Below are 19,289 nucleotides of genomic sequence, written 5' to 3' on the forward strand. Positions count from 1 at the left end.
ACTATGCTATACACTAGATCCCTGGATTCTTTTTTTTTTTTTTGAGGAAGATTAGCCCTGAGCTAACTGCTGCCAATCCTCCTCTTTTTGTTGAGGAAGACTGGCCCTGAGCTAACATCATGCCCATCTTCCTTTACTTTATATGTGGGACGCCTACCACAGCATGGCGTGCCAAGTGGTGCCATGTCTGCGCCCGGGATCCGAACCGGCGAACCCCAGGCCGCCAGAGCGGGATGTGCGTACTTAACCGCTGCGCCACCGGGCCGGTGCCTGGATTCTTCTTATCACCGGAGGTTTGTACCCTTTAACCAACATCTCACTTCCCCCACCTTTACTCTCTGCTTCTATGAGTTTGGCTTTTTTAGATTCCACATATAAGTGAGATCATAAAGTACTTGTCTTTTTCTATCTGACTTATTTCACTTAGCAAAATGCCCTCAAGGTCCATCTGTGTTATTGCAAATGACAAGAGTTCCTTCTTTTTTCTGGCTGAATAATATTCCTTTGTATATATAGATCACATTTTCTTTATCCATTCATCCATCGGTGGACACTTAGGTTGTTTCCATGTCTTAGCTATTGTAAATAATGCTGCACTGAGCATGGTGGTGTAGATCTCTTTGAGATCCTGATTTCATTTCTTCTGAATATAGACCCAGAAGTGGAATTGCTGGATAATATGGTAGTTCTATTTTTAATTTTTTGAAGAACCTCTATACTGTTTTTCATAGTGGCTATACTAGTTTACATTCCCACCAAAAATGCACAAGCATTCCCTTTTATCCACCTCCTTGCTAGCGTTTTTTATCTCTTGTCTTTTTGGTAATAGCCATTCTAACAGATGTGAGGTGATATTTTATTGTGGTTTTGATTTGCATTTCTCTCATGATTAATGAGGTTGAGCACCTTTTCATGTACTTCTTGGCCATTTGTATGTGTTCTTTAGAAAATACCTATTCAGGTCCTTTGCTTATTTTTAAATTGGATTATGTGGGTTTTTGCTGTTGAGTTGTATGAGTTGTTTGTAGTTTGAAGTCAGGAAGTGCAATGCCACCAGCTTTGTTCTTTCTCGAGATTGCTTTGGCTCTTCAGGGTCTTTTGTGGTTCCAAACAAATTTTAGGATTGTTTTTTCTATTTCTGTGAAAAATGCCATTGGCATTTTGATAGGGATTGCATTGAATCTCTAGACATCTTTAAGTAGTATGGATATTTTAACAATATTAATTCTTCTGATCAGTGAGCACAGGATCTTTCCATTTATTTGTGTCTTTTGAATTTCTTTCATCAATGTCTTATAGTTTTCAGTGTTTAGCTCTTTCACTTTCATGGTTAAGTTTATTCGTAAGATTTTATTGTTTGGGGTGCTATTGGAAATACAATTGTTTTATTTCTTTTTCAGATGTTTTGTTGTTAGCGTGTAGAAACACAACTAACTTTTGTTTGTTGATTTTGTATCCTGCAACTTTACTGAATTCATTGATTAATTCTAACAGTTTTTTGGTGGAATCTTTAGGATTTTCTCTATATAAGATCAAGTCATGAGTAAACAGAGACAATTTTATGTCTTTCTTTCTGATTGGGATGCCTTTTATTTCTTTTTCTTGCCTAATTCACTCTAGCTAAGACCTCCAGTACTGTATTGAATAGGAGTGGTGAGAGTGAGCACCCTTGTCTTGTTTCTGATCTTAGAAAACTTTTAATCCTTCACCACTGAGTGTGATGTTAGCTGTGGGCTTATCATATATGGTCTTTACTTATGTTGAGGTATCTTTCTTCTAGACCCACTTTGATGAGAGTTGTTATCATGAAAAAATGTTGAATTTTGTCCAATGCTTTTTCTGCATCTGTTGAGATGATCATATTATTTTTATCCTGCATTCTGTTAATGTGCTATGTCACATTTATTGATTTACATATGTTGATCAAGCCTTGCATCCCAGGGATAAATACCACTTTATCATGGTGTATAATCCTTTTAATGTATTGTTGAATCCAGTTTGCTAGTATTTTGTTCAGAATTTTTGCATCTATGTTCATCAGAGATTTTTGACCTGTAATTTGCTTTTCTTGTAGTATCCTTATCTGGCTTTGCTATCAGGATGATGCTGGCCCCATAAAATGAGTTTGGAAGTGTTCTCTCCAATTTTTTTTGGAAGAGTTTGAGAAGGATTGACTTTAATTTTTCTCTAAATGTTTGGTAGAATTCACCAGTGAAGCTGTCAAGTCCTGGGCTTTTCTTTGTTGGGAAGTTTTTGATTGCTGATTCAATCTCCTTACTCATTATTGGTCTGTTTAGATTTTCTGTTTCTTCATGATTCAGTCTTAGTAGGTTGTGTGTTCTAGGAATTTATCCATTTCTTCTAGGTTATCCCATTCATTGGCATATAATTGTTCATAGTGGCCTCTTATGAGTCTTTGTGTTTCTGTAGTATCAGTTGTAATGTCTTCTATTCCATTTCTAATTTTATTAATTTGAAGTCTTTCTCCTTTTTTCTTCTTAACTCTGGATAAAGGTTTATCTATTTTGTTTATCTCTTCAAAAACCCAGCTCTTAGTTTCATTGATCTTTTCTATAATCTCTTTTATCTCTATTTCATTTATTTCTGCTCTGTTCTTTTTTATTTCCTTCCTACTACTAACTTTGGGCTTAGTTTGTTCTTCTTTTTCTAGTTGAAGTGTACATTTAGAGGTATAAAGGTTTTTACACTTGAGCTATAATGTTAGATTGTTTATTTGAGATCTTTCTTTTTTGCTTAATGTAGGCATTTTTTTTGCTTAATGTAGGGTCTCACATGGCAGTGGAGGCCAGTAATGGGAATTGGGCCAATGGCATGCAGCTGCACAGTGGAGGGGCTAGCTGCAAGTGAGCCCAGTGGTGCAGGCCAATGAGAGGAGACACGGCCAGATCTGGGCCCACAAGCAGCTGTGAGGGCCTTGGCTGTCAACGTGCAGTCCTGTGGCTACAGGGTCTCAGCAGAGGCACTTGTGTGTCATTGGAGGTCGGTGACAGGAGTCAGGCCTGTGGTGTGCAGGTGCACAGCTGAAGGGGTTAGCTCCAAGTGCATGCACAGCAGTAGGGCTCAGCTGCAGAAGTCTAGGCTGGCATCTTGCACTTGTGCAGCTGCAGAGGCCAGTCTGGCTTCCACTGCAAATGGGGGCCCAGTGGGGGGGTGGGGAGCAAGGAGGGACTCAGATGGGTGGCATCTGCAAAGGTGAAAAGCTGTAGGGCGGAAAGTTCAGTGATGAAATCTACAGGGGATCCACGGCAGCTATCCTGGTCACTGGTTTCTTAAGCAGTGAAAGCTGTCAGGCTCCTCTACAGAGCAGGAGCCATGAACCACAGTTGCTCTCGCTGTATGGCTGATAGTGATAGCCCCAGCCCTTCTTCCTTGTTGCAAGCCATTTCTATACAGCTCTTCCTTGCCAGTCTCTGGATCTAATGAAACTTGAGATGTGTCTTTCACATGGCCTGAGAGTCTGGGGAGCTGACTGCTCACCCTACTCTCCCTTTCCCAGCAAGGGGAACTGTTTCAAACTGGAGAGCTCCCTCTTGGTGCTGAGCAGTGCTGGCCTGGGGGATGGGATGATGCAGGCAAAATGCGGCTGTTCTTCTTTCCCTTTGTGTGCGGTTATTCTCAGGTCTTTTGCTCCACTGTGTTGCTGAACTTTCTTAAGTGGATTCCTGAGCTCTACCAGAGGTATTTTTGTTCATGGATAGCTGTCTAATTTTTGATCTTTGTAAGAGGATAGAGGCTGAGTCTCCTGTTCTGCCATTTTGGTGACATCGCTTCTTAATTATGATTTTTAAACATTTTATAATACAATCCAATTTGAATTAACTCTTTCCATCCTGTCATTGTATAAGAACGGTAAATGACAGCTGTTTTTAGAGAAAAGTTCTTAATAGAAATCTATTACTTATGTGAGTGAACTTCAAAGTATGTAAATTATATCTTAATAAAGCTGTTTTAAAAGCTATTAAAAAAATACATTACTTTTCCAAGAAACTGTGATGGTAGGGGTGACTCCAGAGTATTTGAGCAGCTAATTATCGTCAAAATAATCTAATCTTACTGGAAAAAGTCTAATCCATTCATAATGACTCAGTAAATCTCAAAATTATTTGTAGTTAGCTAATGCAGACAAAGACTCATTGATAAAAGACTGGAAAACTAGATCTAATTAGACTAGAATGAAATAGCTCACTGTCTTTCTCACTAATACTGTTGCTAGCTGGTTATAATAAGTTATATCATAATAATTGAAAAGTATAATGGCTTTAAGTTAAGTGTACATCCAAGGAAGTATTCTTATTTTGAAAATATACTCAGATACTGGGACAATTCCTAACCCATAATATTTCAAGAATTGTAAGAAGGCTGGAATAAATTTTTAGAAATTCAGTTAACATGTAAGTGCTTATTTTGTGCCATACATTGTTTTGACTTACTTTTAAAATAAGTGATAGCCAAGGACCATTATTAAACTGATGCAAATAGAGTGAAAGTTTTTTAAGCTTCTAATATTTTTAACGTTGGAGTATTTAGAGAGTTTTGCACAGTTTGAGGGTTTTAGAGTTGGTTAGAGAGAAACTGAGCAGATTTTGAACTGGTAAGAGAAGGCAATTTTGTAGTGGATGGAAAGGAAGTAAAGATAAAAGCCAGATGGAAGTAGCACCCAGAGCTGAAAGCAGGCTGATTAAAAAAAGGAGAGAGAGAGAAGTAAAGCAGAGACCCAGCATATGAACACAAGGCAAGTGTGATCATATAAAAATAAAAACTTAACTTGGCTATATGGATGGAAGGTAAAACATTTCAAGTTCATTGAATTTAGTGCAATGGAGACTCAACTCTATATCTGAAAGGTATAATTTGGAAGCAGAGAGGAATATTCAAGCATCGTGAAGTATATTTCAACCAAATAACATAACATTTTCTAATAACAAAGGCATTTTTTTTCCAAATACACCTATGTGGCTTTTAGCCAGCTAATGGCAACATTACAAAGACTACATATATCCTATTGTAGAATGGCAATTGGAAGCATTTTGAATTAGGATGCCTGTAGTTGGCAGAAGTAAAAGGATTGAAACAATATTGATATTATGAATATTTATACAGGATTACTGCTTTTAAATGAGTAAACATCTACATCTATCCAAATTTTCCCCTACCAAATACTGTAACTTAAAATTTTAATGTTTTTTAAAATTGAGATATAATTGACATAACATTATATTAGTTTCAGGTATATAACGTAATGATTCAATATATGTATATATTGTGAAATGATCACCATAGTAAGTCTAGTTAACATCCATCACCACACATAGTTACAAAATTTTTTTTCTTGTGATGAGAACTTTTATTAAAGGCATTTTAACTGAAAGTACACAGGGTGCATTGTTTGGTAACAGCACTGCTCATTATGTAGGCTACTTAATGTTGGTTGGTTCTACTTCATTTAGGTACCTCTTTTTTAATGACACTTTAATGGTGTGTGGCAGGGGGGGATCCTGGAATCCCAATATTATTCAACTCTGTTTAGAAATTCTGTTGGGATACATGAGATTAAGAATTATTTAAATAGATCTCAGAAGCCCATTGGAAGATACAATCACCAATCAAAATCCATTGGACCTCATTGTAGAAAGTTAGTCATACAGCTTTTCACCTGGCTCACAGTTTTTGTCTCCAACACAATTCTATTATGATTTTGGGTAACCTCAAAGCCATGTAGGTCGTCCAACACCCAGGCCTCTCAGTTCATGAGCATCTTTAATTCCAGCGATTAGTCTCATGTTCATACCCCTGATCCATGTTTCTTACCTAAGGAATTTTCACCCACCTAAGGGAGCATTTAGAAATGTATGAGGGCTTTGGGTTGTCATATTGACTGGGAGATGCTACTGACATTCAATGCCCAGGAGCCAGGGATGCTTAAACATCCTACACTGTGAAGGTTAGTCCCACACAGGGAAAAATTGTCATCTCCAAAATACCAGAAGGTCCCTATTAAGAAATATTACTCTTTCCTTGTCGTTACTGATAACTGCATTGACTTCAAAATATCCATTTCCAGCGTCTTATTATCTTACCACTATTTCTTCTTGTACTCACACTCCAAGAATTCTTTGACATGATTATAACTTCAAATTCATTGTCCTTACCACTTTTTCACTAATTACTACAACCTCCTTCTCGTTATGCCCTTGCTTCCCCGCATGCAGCAAGGATTCCATGTTCTATCGTGGTCACTTTTTTACATATATCCTCAGTCTCCTCATCTGTCCCTCTGTCATAGTCACATGAAAAAAATCCAAACCTAGTTTATTTTGAATCTCTACCCACTTTGCACCTGGACCCAAGCAGCTGAATGTATCTAAATAAGATCACAACCATTCTCATTGGTCTTAATTTAACTCAGTAACCAAGAACTTCAGGTGGAACCTCATCACTATGTGATAAACCTATTGTATTTTCCCACTGCATTCAGCCTCTGAGTTTCTTAAGCAGTCTTTCTCCTATCTTCTCAAACCTGCAGCAGCTACCCCCTCCTTAGCTCCTCACTCCAGCTCTTATCTCATTGAGAAAACAGAAGCAGCCTGAAGAAAATTTCTTTTTCTCATTACCAAGCCTACAACCCAGTGGAACCTGTACTCCTCCCAGCCTTACTCCCCTTACAGTGTTCTCTGTCTCAGGATTTGTTTTTTCACCAGTTAGCCAGACTGTCACCAGCCCCAAACCTGGAGTCACCCCTGTCTCTTCTCTTTTTCTCACATTGCATTTCTAATTCTTCATCGAACCCTGTCTGCTGTTATTTGAAAATAGATCCAGAATTGCACTGCCTCTGACCACTGCTGCTGTCCTGGTCCAGGTTATCATCCTCTCTTGCTTGTACCTCTGCATTACTCTCCTAGCTAGTCTCCCCCTTCAGCTCTTGCTCCAGGCAGTCTTTTCTCCGTCCATTGGTCAGAATGATTCTTTTAAAACAGAAAACATACCCTGTCACATCCTGGCTCAAAACTGCCTCATGACTCCTCATTACATAATGAAATGAAAAGTCTTCACTGCCCTGCAAGGCTTTCATGATCAGTCTTGTCGTTATTTCTGTGACTTCACTTTCTTCTGTTTCTCGGTAGCCATACTGACTTCATTGCTGTTTCTTGAATACTGCAAGCCATCTTCTCTATCAAGGTCTTTGCCCTCTTCCTCCATGTATTCAAATAGCTTATCTTTTCACCTCTTCAGGTCTGTTGCCTGAATAGGACCCTGTCAATCTTTAGAACATATGAAATAGAAAACAAGGAAGCTAATAAAACCTACAGTTAAATCTAAATAATTATTGACTTTAATGATTATAGTACTGGAAGTGGGAGGAGTAGGTTGGTTGGAAGAGTTAAGTTTCTTCTTTGTTTTGGTGGAACATCTGAGGATAAGAAACTCTAGATATGAGAAATGTAATATTAAATATATGTTGAAAGGGTTTAAAGGTGACCACAGGATTATAAACAGAGTATTTAATTTCGAAAAAATTAGAAGAAATGAAAAAGAATAAAGAAAGCTCCATCAATTCAATACAAGCCAGGAAGAAGGAAGAAAGGAAAGAAAGATGGAAGAAAGGAGGGAATAGTAGATAAGAAACATGGTAAAATAAAAAAGATAGGATGGTCCAAACATACCGTTAATAGCAACATATATAATGAAATTGAAATATATGTTTTTTTAAAAAAAAAAAAGAGAGAGAGACTATGAGATTGAAAAAAAGATGCACCTAAAACATAGTGATCCAAAAGCTTAAAAAATGAAAGAATAACAAATATGGTATCCTGGAGCTAGCTCATACCAGCTTATAAGAGCTGATTTTACATCTCTCTTCTCACTTCCACATTCATGTTGGACGTAAATCATGGTGGATGTATTTACACCCCATAAATAGACAAACATTACAAATCATGGCTCCCCCACACCAAAAGAGCCGGTTTACCAGACACACTGAATATATACCAGATAAATGCTACCCAAAAGAAGATACAGCAATATTGTTTTGAGACAAAATTAAAGACAAAAATCATTAGGAAGGACAAAAAGGGCAATTTCTTCTTGTTAAAAATGGATAGTTTGCAAAGAAAGTGTAAAAGTCATGAATCTTTATGTACCTGACAACATGTTAAGCAAAATTGGCTGAAAATACAAAAGGAATTCAATAAATCTGCAGTGTATTTACTGTTCTGTGGTATATTTAATATATATTATACTCAGAAATCAACAATTCAGGTAGAGAAAATGTGAGTAAGGCTACTTTCTTTTCAAACCCATGCAGAACATTCACAAAATTTATTGAACATCTTTGGCCACAAAGTTCAACAAGTTCAAAAAAGCCAAAAATCATTTAGGCAATGTACCCTCAGTATGGTGTAATATGACTATGATTTAACAAACTAAGTGGCCAAAATGTATCTATCCACTTAGAAGTTCCAAACTCATCTATATGATTTAAGGTTGAGGAGGAAATAAAAAGTAAGTTTATGAACTGTTTCAAAATGAACTATAGCAAGGTATCAAAACCTTTGGAATTCAGCCAAAATTTAACTTTCAACTCAAGATGCTAGAAAAAGAAAACAAAATAAAGTTTTAAATTAATGATGTTGCAGAGACAGATAGTTGTCCCAATATCCATTTTTACCTCTGTCTATACTAATTTAGTTTTTAACTGGGCACTTGGTTTCCCAGCAATTTTCCCACATTTCTTAGCCTTTTTACTTATTTTTTATTGTTATTACTATTTTTAAGATTAGCACCTGAGCTAACATCTGTTGCCAATTTTCTTCTTTTTCTTCTTTTTCTCCCCGAAGCCCCCTAGAACACAGCTGTATATTCTACTTGTAAGTCCCTCTAGCTGTACCATGTGGGACGCTGTCTCAGAATGGCCCAATGAGCGGTGCCATGTCCGCTCCCCAGAATCCAGACCAGGGAAACCCCAGGCCGCCCAAGCAGAGGACGCGAACTCAACCACTCAGCCATTTGGCCGGCCCCCTTATTTATTATGTAACTTATTTATTTATTGAAGCAAGATGTGATGAGGTTACTAACTTCTAGCCTGTGGGATGTGAGTGAAAGTGATATATCCTATTTGTGTGGTGGCTTTAAAGGAAAGGCATATGTCTTCTTCTTCCCCTTCCTCATTTTATTACTGTCGGGAATTCAGATAAGGTGGTGAGCCATCTCAGACTATTAAGAAAAAAAGCAACATCGTTGGAATGGCAGACCAAACACATAGAAGGAAGTCTGGGTTCCCAACATTAGGGAGCTGTTGTATAACCTTAGAATGCTTCTGCGTGGACTTTTACATAAAAGTGAAATAAACTTCCAGCTTATTTGGCTGCTTTCATTTGTGTCCATCGTAACAGCACACAAACCTGTGTCTTATCTGATATATGAGATACAGGATAGTTTCCAGAAACCTACATTAAACATCATTATTTTATGTGCAAGAGTAGAAGAATTTTTATTAAACTTAGGAATAAGGCATAGATGCCTCTTTCATTGCTACTATTAAGACTTGTTCTATAGGCTCTAGGAAATGCAAATAAACAAGAAAAACATATAGTTATGGAAGGTATACAACCGAACTGTGATTATCAATGACATGTTTGTGGACTTAGAAAATCCATGAGAATCATATCATAAACTATTAGAACCTACCAGATAATTCAGCAACGAGTTCAAAACAAGGTCAATATACAAAATAAAGTAGCCTTTACAAGTAATAGCATGTTTAAAAATAATATTTCAAAATTTCTGTTTACCATAATAAAAAATAACTTGAATACCCAAGAATAAACCTTTCAAGAAATGCAAGAAACCTGTAAAACATACTATAAAACACTGAAGGACATAAAACAGAACTAAATAAATGTACTGTTTTTCTGAATGGCAGAATTGGTATTGTAAATGTAAGAATTTGTTCCAAAGTTAATATAAATGTTAATGCAGACCCAAGATACTCACAAACTGATTCTGGAAAATAACTGAAAGAGAAGGAATGAAGAAGGCTGAAGAAGAAGGAGAAGAATGGACAGAGAGAGAGGAAGATTCTCCCTGACACACATGAAAACATGCTATAAAGCTGTAGTAAATAAAGCAGCATGATTAATGTAGAAATAGATGTATAGAGCATTGGAACAGAATAGAGAGTTCCAAAAACAGACTCATGTATATAAGAGTTTAGAGTGTAAAGTTTGGATTTTGCACTTCAAATCAGTATAAGGGTAAGATAGTGAATAATGATTGGAGAAATTGCTGTCAATTTAGAAAAGAATAATATGGTTAGCTATAAAACACCCACAACCCAAAAATCTATATTACACATTGATATAAAGTGCAAGAATAAAAAAGAAAATGGTTAGGGGCCAGCCAGTGGCATAGTAGTTGGGTTCGCATGCTCCACTTCGGCAGCCTAGGGTTCATGGGTTCAGATCTCAGGCACGGACCTACAAACTGCTCATCAAGCCATGCTGTGGTCACGTCCCACATACAAAGTAGAGGAAGACTGGCATAGATGTTAGCTCAGCAACAATCTTGCTCAAGCAAAAACAGGAAGCTTGGCAACAATGTTAGCTGAGGGCCAGTCTTTCTCACATAGACAAAAAAATGGTTAAATCATTACAAAAATTTTTATAATTTTGAGATGGGACAAAAACCTCCATAATCAAAACACAACATCTAAAATCAGTAAAGGCTATAACTAAAAACCATGATTATATAAAAACACTTGACTATAGGGAAAAGATACTATAAAGTTAAAAGACTAGTAACAGTGTGAGAGAATATTTGCACATATATAACAGATAAAATAATATATAAAATATGTAAAGAATTCCAGCAAATCAATGAACAAAAACCAGACGACTCAATAGAAATAAGGGCAAGTAATAAAAATAATTCACTGAAGAAGAAATACAAATAGCCCATAAATATATTGTGAAGATGCTCAATCTCACTAGGAATATAGGAAATGCAAAATAAAAATTAAACATAATCTCATGTCTATTTGACATGAGACTGAAAAACTATAAAAGATGTATGAAATCTAAAATTGACGAGAAAAAAGTACTTTCACATGCTTTTGAAAGGAATGTAAATGGATACAACATTTTGAAGAGTAATATGGCAGTTTCTTTCATAATTTAAAATGCACATAGGATGGTTCTTTGAAAAGATCAACTAAACTGATATATGCCTAGCTAAAGTGATCAAAAGGAAAAATACAAATTGCCAATATGCAGAATGAAAGATAGGACATCACTACATATCCTACAAACATAGATAATAAGGAAATGTTATGAACAAGTTTGTACCAATAAATCTGACAATTTAGGTGAAATGGACAAATTCTTTGAAAAGTGCATCTTACCTATCATGTAAAGGAGTCACAGTCATACACTACTAGCACCACACATTTCAGATATAACCTAGAGTTTATTTGGGGAAAGCTGAGAGGCAGAGAAGTAGTAGAATGCTTACAGCCCAAGAACTTCCACACCTTAGACTGAGTATAAATATTTGGTATGCAGCATGGTCAAGTGTCCAGCAGAGAGAGATCTGCCTAGACCAGCAAGCTGGATGTGCTGTGCAACAGTGCACTCCCAAAGAGACGAAGAGCCCTGTCTCCACAGTGTCTGCATACTGGGGATCCTAGGCTGAGCATTGCCTACCAAGAGTACAGACATCAGCTAAAGGCCTTGCTCTTTCCTCAGACTGACTCTGTAGTTGAGTCATCTCCCTGCTAAACTAGCAAGAGGAGAAAGAAAATGAGTTACCAGGACCATCCAGAATTGCCTCTTTTCATCACAAAAACTGATAAAAGATGAAACTGAAAATCTGAGTAGCTCTTTATTAACTAAAGAAATTGGACTTTTAAAAAATCTAAAACGGGGGCCAGCACCGTGGCCGAGTGGTTAAGTTAGAGCGCTCTGCTTCGGCGGCCCAGGATTTTTGCCGGTTCAGATCCTGAGTGCAGACATGGCACCAGTCGTCAAGCCATGCTGGGGTGGCATCCCACATGCCACAACTAGAAGGACCCACAACTAAAAATATACAACTATGTACTGGGGGGCTTTGGGGAGAAAAAGGAAAAATAAAATCTTAAAAAAAAAAAATATCTAAAATCTTCACTCACAAAAACACACATGCTCTTTCCAGATCCAGACGGTTTCACTCATCAATTCCATCAAACATTTGAGGAAAAATATAACACCATCTTGCAGAAACATTTCTAGAAAATAAAAGCAGAGAAAATACTTCCCAAATCATTTTATGTGGCCATCATAGCCCTGAAACCAAAACCTGACAAAGGCATTATGAAAACAGAATTACAGGCCAACATTTCACCATGAACATAGATGCAAAAATCCTCAACTGTATTATCATAAGTCAAATCCACCATTATATGAAAAGGATTTTACTTCATGAATAAATTGCTATTATCCTAGGAATGAAAGATTGATTCAACAATTTAAAAAATCAATCAGGGGCTGGCCCCGTGGCTGAGTGGTTAAGTCTGTGCGCTCCGCTGCAGGCGGCCCAGTGTTTCGTTGGTTCGAATCCTGGGCAAGGACATGGCACTGCTCATCAAACCACACTGAGGCAGCGTCCCACATACCACAACTAGAAGGACCCACAACGAAGAATATACAACTATGTACTGGGGGGCTTTGGGGAGAAAAAGGAAAAAATAAAATCTTTAAAAAATCAGTCAATGTAGTACACCCTATTCATAGAACAAAAGGGAATTTCAAAAAATGTCCTCCTGAAATCATTTGACAAAATGCAACACCCAATTATGGTAACATCCACAAAACCCAGAAAATTAAGTGTAGAAAACAACTTGCTTAAACTGTTAAAGGGCATCTACAAAAAAACCCACAGCTAACATCATAGCTCATGTGAAATATTTAAACTTTTTCTCCTTAAGACTAGGAGCAAGGCAAAGTTGTTCCCTCACTGCTTCTACTCAACATTCCAGTGCGATACGTCAAGAAAAAGGGTGCAAAAAGATAGAAAGATTGGTCAGGAATAGTAATCTGTTTCTATTTGCAGATGAGGTTTTTCTTTTTTTGGTGAAAAATATAACATAAAATTTGCCATCTTAACCATTTTTTTCAAAAAAAGATTTTATTTTTCCTTTTACTCCCCAAAGCCCCCGAGTACATAGTTGTATACTTTTAGTTGTGGATCCTTCTAGTTGTGGCATGTGGGACGCTGCCTCAACATGGCCTGACGAGCAGTACCATGTCCATGCCCGGGATCTGAACCATCGAAACCCTGGGCTGCCAAAGCAGAGCGCTCGAACTTAACCGCTGGGCCAAGGGGCCGGCCCCCATCTTAACCATTTTTAAGTGTACACTTCAGTAGTGTTAAGTATATTCACATTGTTGTGAAATAGACTTCCAGAACTTTTTCATCTTGCAAATCTGAAACTCTATACTTGTTACATAATAACTCTCCTTTTTCCCCTCCCCCCAGCCCTGGTTACCACTATTCACTTTCTGTTTCTATGAATGTGACTGCTTTAGATACCTCATGTAAGTAGAATTATGCAGTGTTTGGTTTTTTGTGACTGATTTATTTCACTTAGCGTAATGTCCTCAAGTTTCATCCACTTTGTAACAGGTAATGTGATTTCCTTCCTTTTTAAAGCTGAGTAATTTTCCATTGTATGTAATATTATATCACGTTTCATTTATCCATTTACCTGTCAGTGGACTTTTGGGTTGCTTCCACCACTTGGCTTTTGTGAATAATGCTGCTGTGAATATGAGTGTGCAAATGTCTCTTTGAGACCCTGCTTTCAGTTCTTTTGGTCATACCCCAAAGTGGAATTGCTGGATCATATAGTAGTTCTCTTTTTAACTATTCTGTTTTTCATAGCAGTTGCACCATTTTACAATCCTATCAACAGTGTGAAAGGGTTTCAATTTCTCCACATCCTCACCAACGCTTGTTATTTTCTATTTTTTTGATGGCAGCTATCCTAATGGGTGTGAGGTGATACCTCATTGTGGTTTTAATTTACATTTCTCTGATGAGACGTGATTCTTTACATAGAAAATCCTAAAGATTTATAGAATAATTACTAGTAATAACAAGAGAGTTTAGCCATTTCATAGACTATAAGGTCAAAGAATAAAAATCAGAATTTTTTAATATATTAGCAGTAAACAATTGGACAATAAAATTAAAACTTTCAACTTACAATAGCATCAAAAAGTAGAAATAAATTCAAAAAAAGACGTGTAAACCAGCAAATGTTGGAAAGAATGTCGAGGATGAAACATTTTTGTCTGTTGTTTGTGGTGCAAGATTTAGGGGAAAGTTCTGGAAGTTTCTAATACAGGCATATCTTGGAGATATTGTGGCTTTGGTTTCAGACTACCACAATAAAGTGAATATCACAATAAAGCAAGTCACACAAATATTTAGGTTTCCAAGTGCATATAAAAGTTATATTTACACTATACTGTAGTCTATTAAGTGTGCAGAAGCATTATATCTAAAAACAACCAATGTATATACCTTAATTAAAAAATACTTTATTGCTAAAAAGTGCTAACCATCACCTGAGCCTTCAGCGGGTCATAATCTTTTTGCTGGTAGAGGGTCTTGACTCTGTGTTGATGGCTTCTGACTGATCAGGGTGGTGGTTGCTGAAGGTTGGGTTGACTGTGGCAGTTTCTTAAGACAACAATGAAATGTGGTGCATTGATTGACTCTTCCTTTGATGAACGATTTCTCCATGGTATGTGATGGATGCTGTTTGATAGCATTTCACCCACAGTAGATCTTCTTCCAAAATTGGAGTCAAGCCTCTCAAACCCTGCTGCTGCTTTATCAACTAAGTTCATGTAAATTCTACATCTTTTGTTGTCATTTCAACAATCTTCACAGCATCTTCACCAGGAGTAGATTCCATCTCAAGAAACCACTTTTTTTGCTCATCCGTATGAAGTAACTCCCCATCCATTAAGGTGATCATGAGATTGCAACAATTGAGTCACATCTTCAGGCTCCACTTCTAATTCTAGTTCTCTTGTTATTCCCACCACATCTGCAGTTGCTTCCTCCAATGAAGTCTTGAACCCCTCCAAGTCATCCATGACGGTTGGAATCAACTTCTTCCAAACTCCTGTTACTGTTGATATTTTGACTTCTTCCCATGAATCATAAATGTTCTTTTTTTTTTTCTGCTTTATCTACCCAAACCCCCCCCTCCCCCCCCCCGCCGTACGCAGTTGTATATCTTAGTTGCAGGTCCTTCTAGTTGTGGGATGTAGGACGCCGCCTCAACGTGGCCTGACAAGTGGTGCCATGTTCGCGCCCAGGATCCGAACCCTCGGCCGCTGCAGCAGAGCGCACGAACTTAACCACTCAGCCACGGGGCTGGCCCCCATAAATGTTCTTAATGGCGACTAGAATGATGGATACTTTCCAGAGGTTTTCAATTTACTTTGCCCAGATCCATCAGAGGAATCACTATCTATGGTAGCTACAGTCTTATGAAATGTATTTCTTAAATAAGACTTGGAAGTCCTGAAATATGAACCAACACAATATCTATACAAATGTACCAGAGTAACAATGGAGGAAAGAAACAGGAAAAGTAAATGGCAAGAAAAGAAATCTCACCACAGATAAATTACTACAGAACAGATGAAAATATTGTAGTATGAATTAAAAATATTAATGAAATAATTTCCTCTAAAAAGCATGTGTTTAAGGAGGAAATAGGTGTAAGAATTTAGGGAAAATATGGTGAGACATAGGAATAGATGAAAGCAAGTTGGCGCACAAAGCAAAGAAGTAGAAATAAATAAAATTATCTCAAAAAAATATATATATATTACTAGTTTCATATGAATGTGTGTATAAATATGTTGAACTTATTGCATTTAATGTAAACTAAAGGAAAAATAACAAATTGTAGATACACAAAACAAATGGGGATGGATATTTAATTTAAATCATGTTGAGCAAAAGAGTCAGACATGAAAGAGTATGTAGTGTATTATTCCATTTATGTGACATTCTAGAACAGGCAAAATTAAGCTAAGATGATAAAATCAGAACAGTGCTGTCTAAGTGTGGGAGGAATTGCTTAGAAAGAGGCATCAGGCCAATTTCTGGAGTACGAAGATGTTTTATATCTTGAGCAGGGTGGTGGCTACATGGATACATACACCATCAAAGCTCATTAAACTAACACTTAAAATGTGTTAGTTAGTTCATTCTAATTATGCCTCAATTTAAAAAAAACATATTGAGGGGGCTGGCGCAATGGCCAAGTGGTTTTAAGTTTGCATGTTCCACTCTGGCGGCCCAGGGTCTCTCTGGTTTGGATCCTGGGCGCAGACCTAGCACCACTCATCAAGCCATGCTGAAGTGGCATCCCACACAGCAGAACGAGAAGGACCTGCAACTAAAATATACAGCTATGTACTGGGGAGCTTTGGGAAGAAGAAGAAAAAAAAGTGGCAACAGATGTTAGCTCAGGTGCCAATCTTAAAAAAAAAATGACATATTGAGGAAAAAAGGATTTATGAAGCAAGTGACAGAGATTCAATGTATGCATAACTGAAGTCTTCAAAGAAGAAAACTAAAATAATGGAACAGAACAATATTGAAGCTATAATCCAACAAATGACTTCTAAGAACATAACATGAACCAGGGGAAATTGATTTAATATTTCATACCCTGGATATGTTCTAGTAAAGTTTCTGGACTCAAAACAATAAAGAACAGCCAAGTAAAAAGTTCATGTCATGTATTGGGGGGGAAAAAGCAGAGATGAGAAACTCCGAAAGGCATCTCAGGCCCAGAGCTCCCTGCAAGATGGCACGAAGCCTCCGTTGGAACTGCAGTGCCGTTCAGCATTTCCCTCTGCCCAGTCCTGCCTCCCTCAGTTTCCTATAGGAGTTGTTTCTAAGTGTACTTCCCCATAAAGCTCCTGTACACAAATCTCCATCTCAGATCTGTTTCCAGGTCATCCAACCCAAGATGCACTACAAAGAAAACCTCAATTAATTCTGAAAAGTAGAAATGATGTATATAACCTTCTTTGAGAATAATGCAATAAAACTACAATTAATTGTAAAACCAGAAAATGGAGGTCACTACCACTTAAATTTTTTTTTTTAAGTTCTTGGGTAAAGAAGAGAATGTGAACAAATTGCAGAATATCCCTAAAAGAATAATGTTCTAGAATTATCAGAACTCATAGATATAGCTAAATCAGTGCTCAAAAAAATATATATATAGCCTTCTATGTTTATATTAATAAACAAGAAGTGATAAACATTCAGTTCAAGAATTAAATAACTAGAATCTAAAGCTTGAAATAGAATTTAACACATTAAAAATGTAAAATTAATAAATGAAAACACAGAGTTGTTTTTTGGGGAAAAATCAATAGAATAGATGAACCTTTAGCTTACCTAATTAAGAAAAAGAGAAACCATAACTATACAAAATAACAGTGAAAAGTGACAATAACCATAGATACAGAAAAAAAAAAGTATGACAGACAGCTTAGCTCAACTCTCTGCAAATAAATTTGAAAGCCTGGAAGAAATGGATAATTTTCTAGGAAAATATAATGTACCAAAACTCCCTCCAGAACAAATAGAAAATTAAAAGAAATTGTCAAAAAGTTTCCATCCCCTGCGATAAATACTAGGCCAAATTCAAACAAGTGCTCCCACGTCAGTAGAGAGCAGATAAATTCAATCTCATTAAAACTACTGCAGAACATGGCAAGAGAAAGATACCTTCCAAGTTGTTTTCAATTGTTGATCATTTTGTTACTGATTAAAATAGACATTATTGTCTTCTCAATAATTTTTGTGGACATGAGTTGACTCAGGTATAATGACATGCTGTTTTGCTGATATACTTACATTTTTGTTTTTCAAGTAATTTTATTGACATCATAATGCTTTATAAAATTGTGTAATTTTGGGTGTACATTGTTATTTATCAATTTCTGAATCCACTTCATCATGCTTACCCCCAGTAGTCTAATTTTGGTATGTCACCATACCCCCCAACCCCCTTCCCCTCAGGTGACCACTAATCTGTTCTTTTTATCCATGTATTTGTTGTCTTCACAAATGAGTGAAATCATGCAGTATTTGTCTTTGTCTGGCTTATTTCGCTTAACATCATACCCTCAAGGTCCATCCATGTTGTTGCAAATGGGACGATTTTGTCTTTTTTATGGCTGAGTAGTATTCCATTGTATATACATACACCACATCTTCTTTATCCAATCATCTGTAGAAGAGCATTTGGGTTGCTTCTACATCTTGGCTATTGTGAATAATGCTGCAATGAACATAGGGATGCCTTCCAAATTTTTTTGGAAGTTGGCACAAAACTAAAATGAATCAATCTCATATTAATGCAGAAGTCCTAGATAAAATACTAGCAAATAGAATTCAACAGAACATGAAAAAATAATATACCCAGGATTTGTGGGTTCAGATCCCAAGCATGGACCTGGCACCACTTGTCAAGCCACACTGTGGCAGCATCCCACATAAAATAGAGGAAGATTGACACAGATGTTAGCTCAGTGACAATCTTCCTCAAGCAAAAAGAGGAAGATTGGCAGCAGATGTTATGTCAGAGCCAATCTTCCTCACACACAAAAAACCCCAAGCTATTAATTCTATTAGTAGATTTATGATGAAAAATCATATTATAATTTATATGGATGCTAGAATGGATTTAAGATGATTTGGCATCCATTTTTGTAAGAAATAGAAATAAAATGAATAGATAGCGATGTTAAACTATATATTATATATTAATATATTAAAATACATTTCTTAATGTATTCAAATATGGCCCTTAATTCTAAGGCTGGCATAGTATTTCCTAGGAAGTAGAAGAAATCCCACTAAAATCAGGAACAAGTCAAGTATGCCCATCAAAATTACTATTTCATGGGGCTGGCCCTGTGGCCGAGTGGTTAAGTTCGCGCGCTCCGCTGCAGGCGGCCCAGTGTTTCGTTGGTTCGAATCTTGGGCGCGGACATGGCACTGCTCATCAAACCACGCTGAGGCATTGTCCCACATACCACAACTAGAGGAACCCACAACGAAGAATATACAACTATTTACCGGGGGCTTTGGGGAGAAAAAGGAAAAAATAAAATCTTAAAAAAAAAAAAGTATATATATTAAAATTACTATTTCATATTGTTCGGGAGGAGCTTAATATCCCATAC

General features: G+C 36.9%; 1 protein-coding gene across 6 annotated transcripts in view; it reads left to right on the forward strand.

Moving 5' to 3' along the window:
- CNTLN (centlein) overlaps positions 1 to 19,289 on the forward strand; it is a 321,096-nt gene that overhangs the window by 275,548 nt on the left and 26,259 nt on the right. The window contains exon 25 of one of the 6 annotated variants that reach the window (XR_011431201.1): positions 163 to 293. The exons of the other annotated variants lie outside the window; for them this stretch is intronic. The gene's annotated coding sequence lies outside the window, so the exon portion shown is untranslated. The remainder of the gene's footprint in view (positions 1 to 162; positions 294 to 19,289) is intronic. 6 annotated transcript variants of the gene reach the window in all.

This window comes from Equus caballus, chromosome 23, assembly GCF_041296265.1.
Source record: "Equus caballus isolate H_3958 breed thoroughbred chromosome 23, TB-T2T, whole genome shotgun sequence".
In the NCBI taxonomy this organism is placed as follows: Eukaryota; Metazoa; Chordata; class Mammalia; order Perissodactyla; family Equidae; genus Equus; species Equus caballus.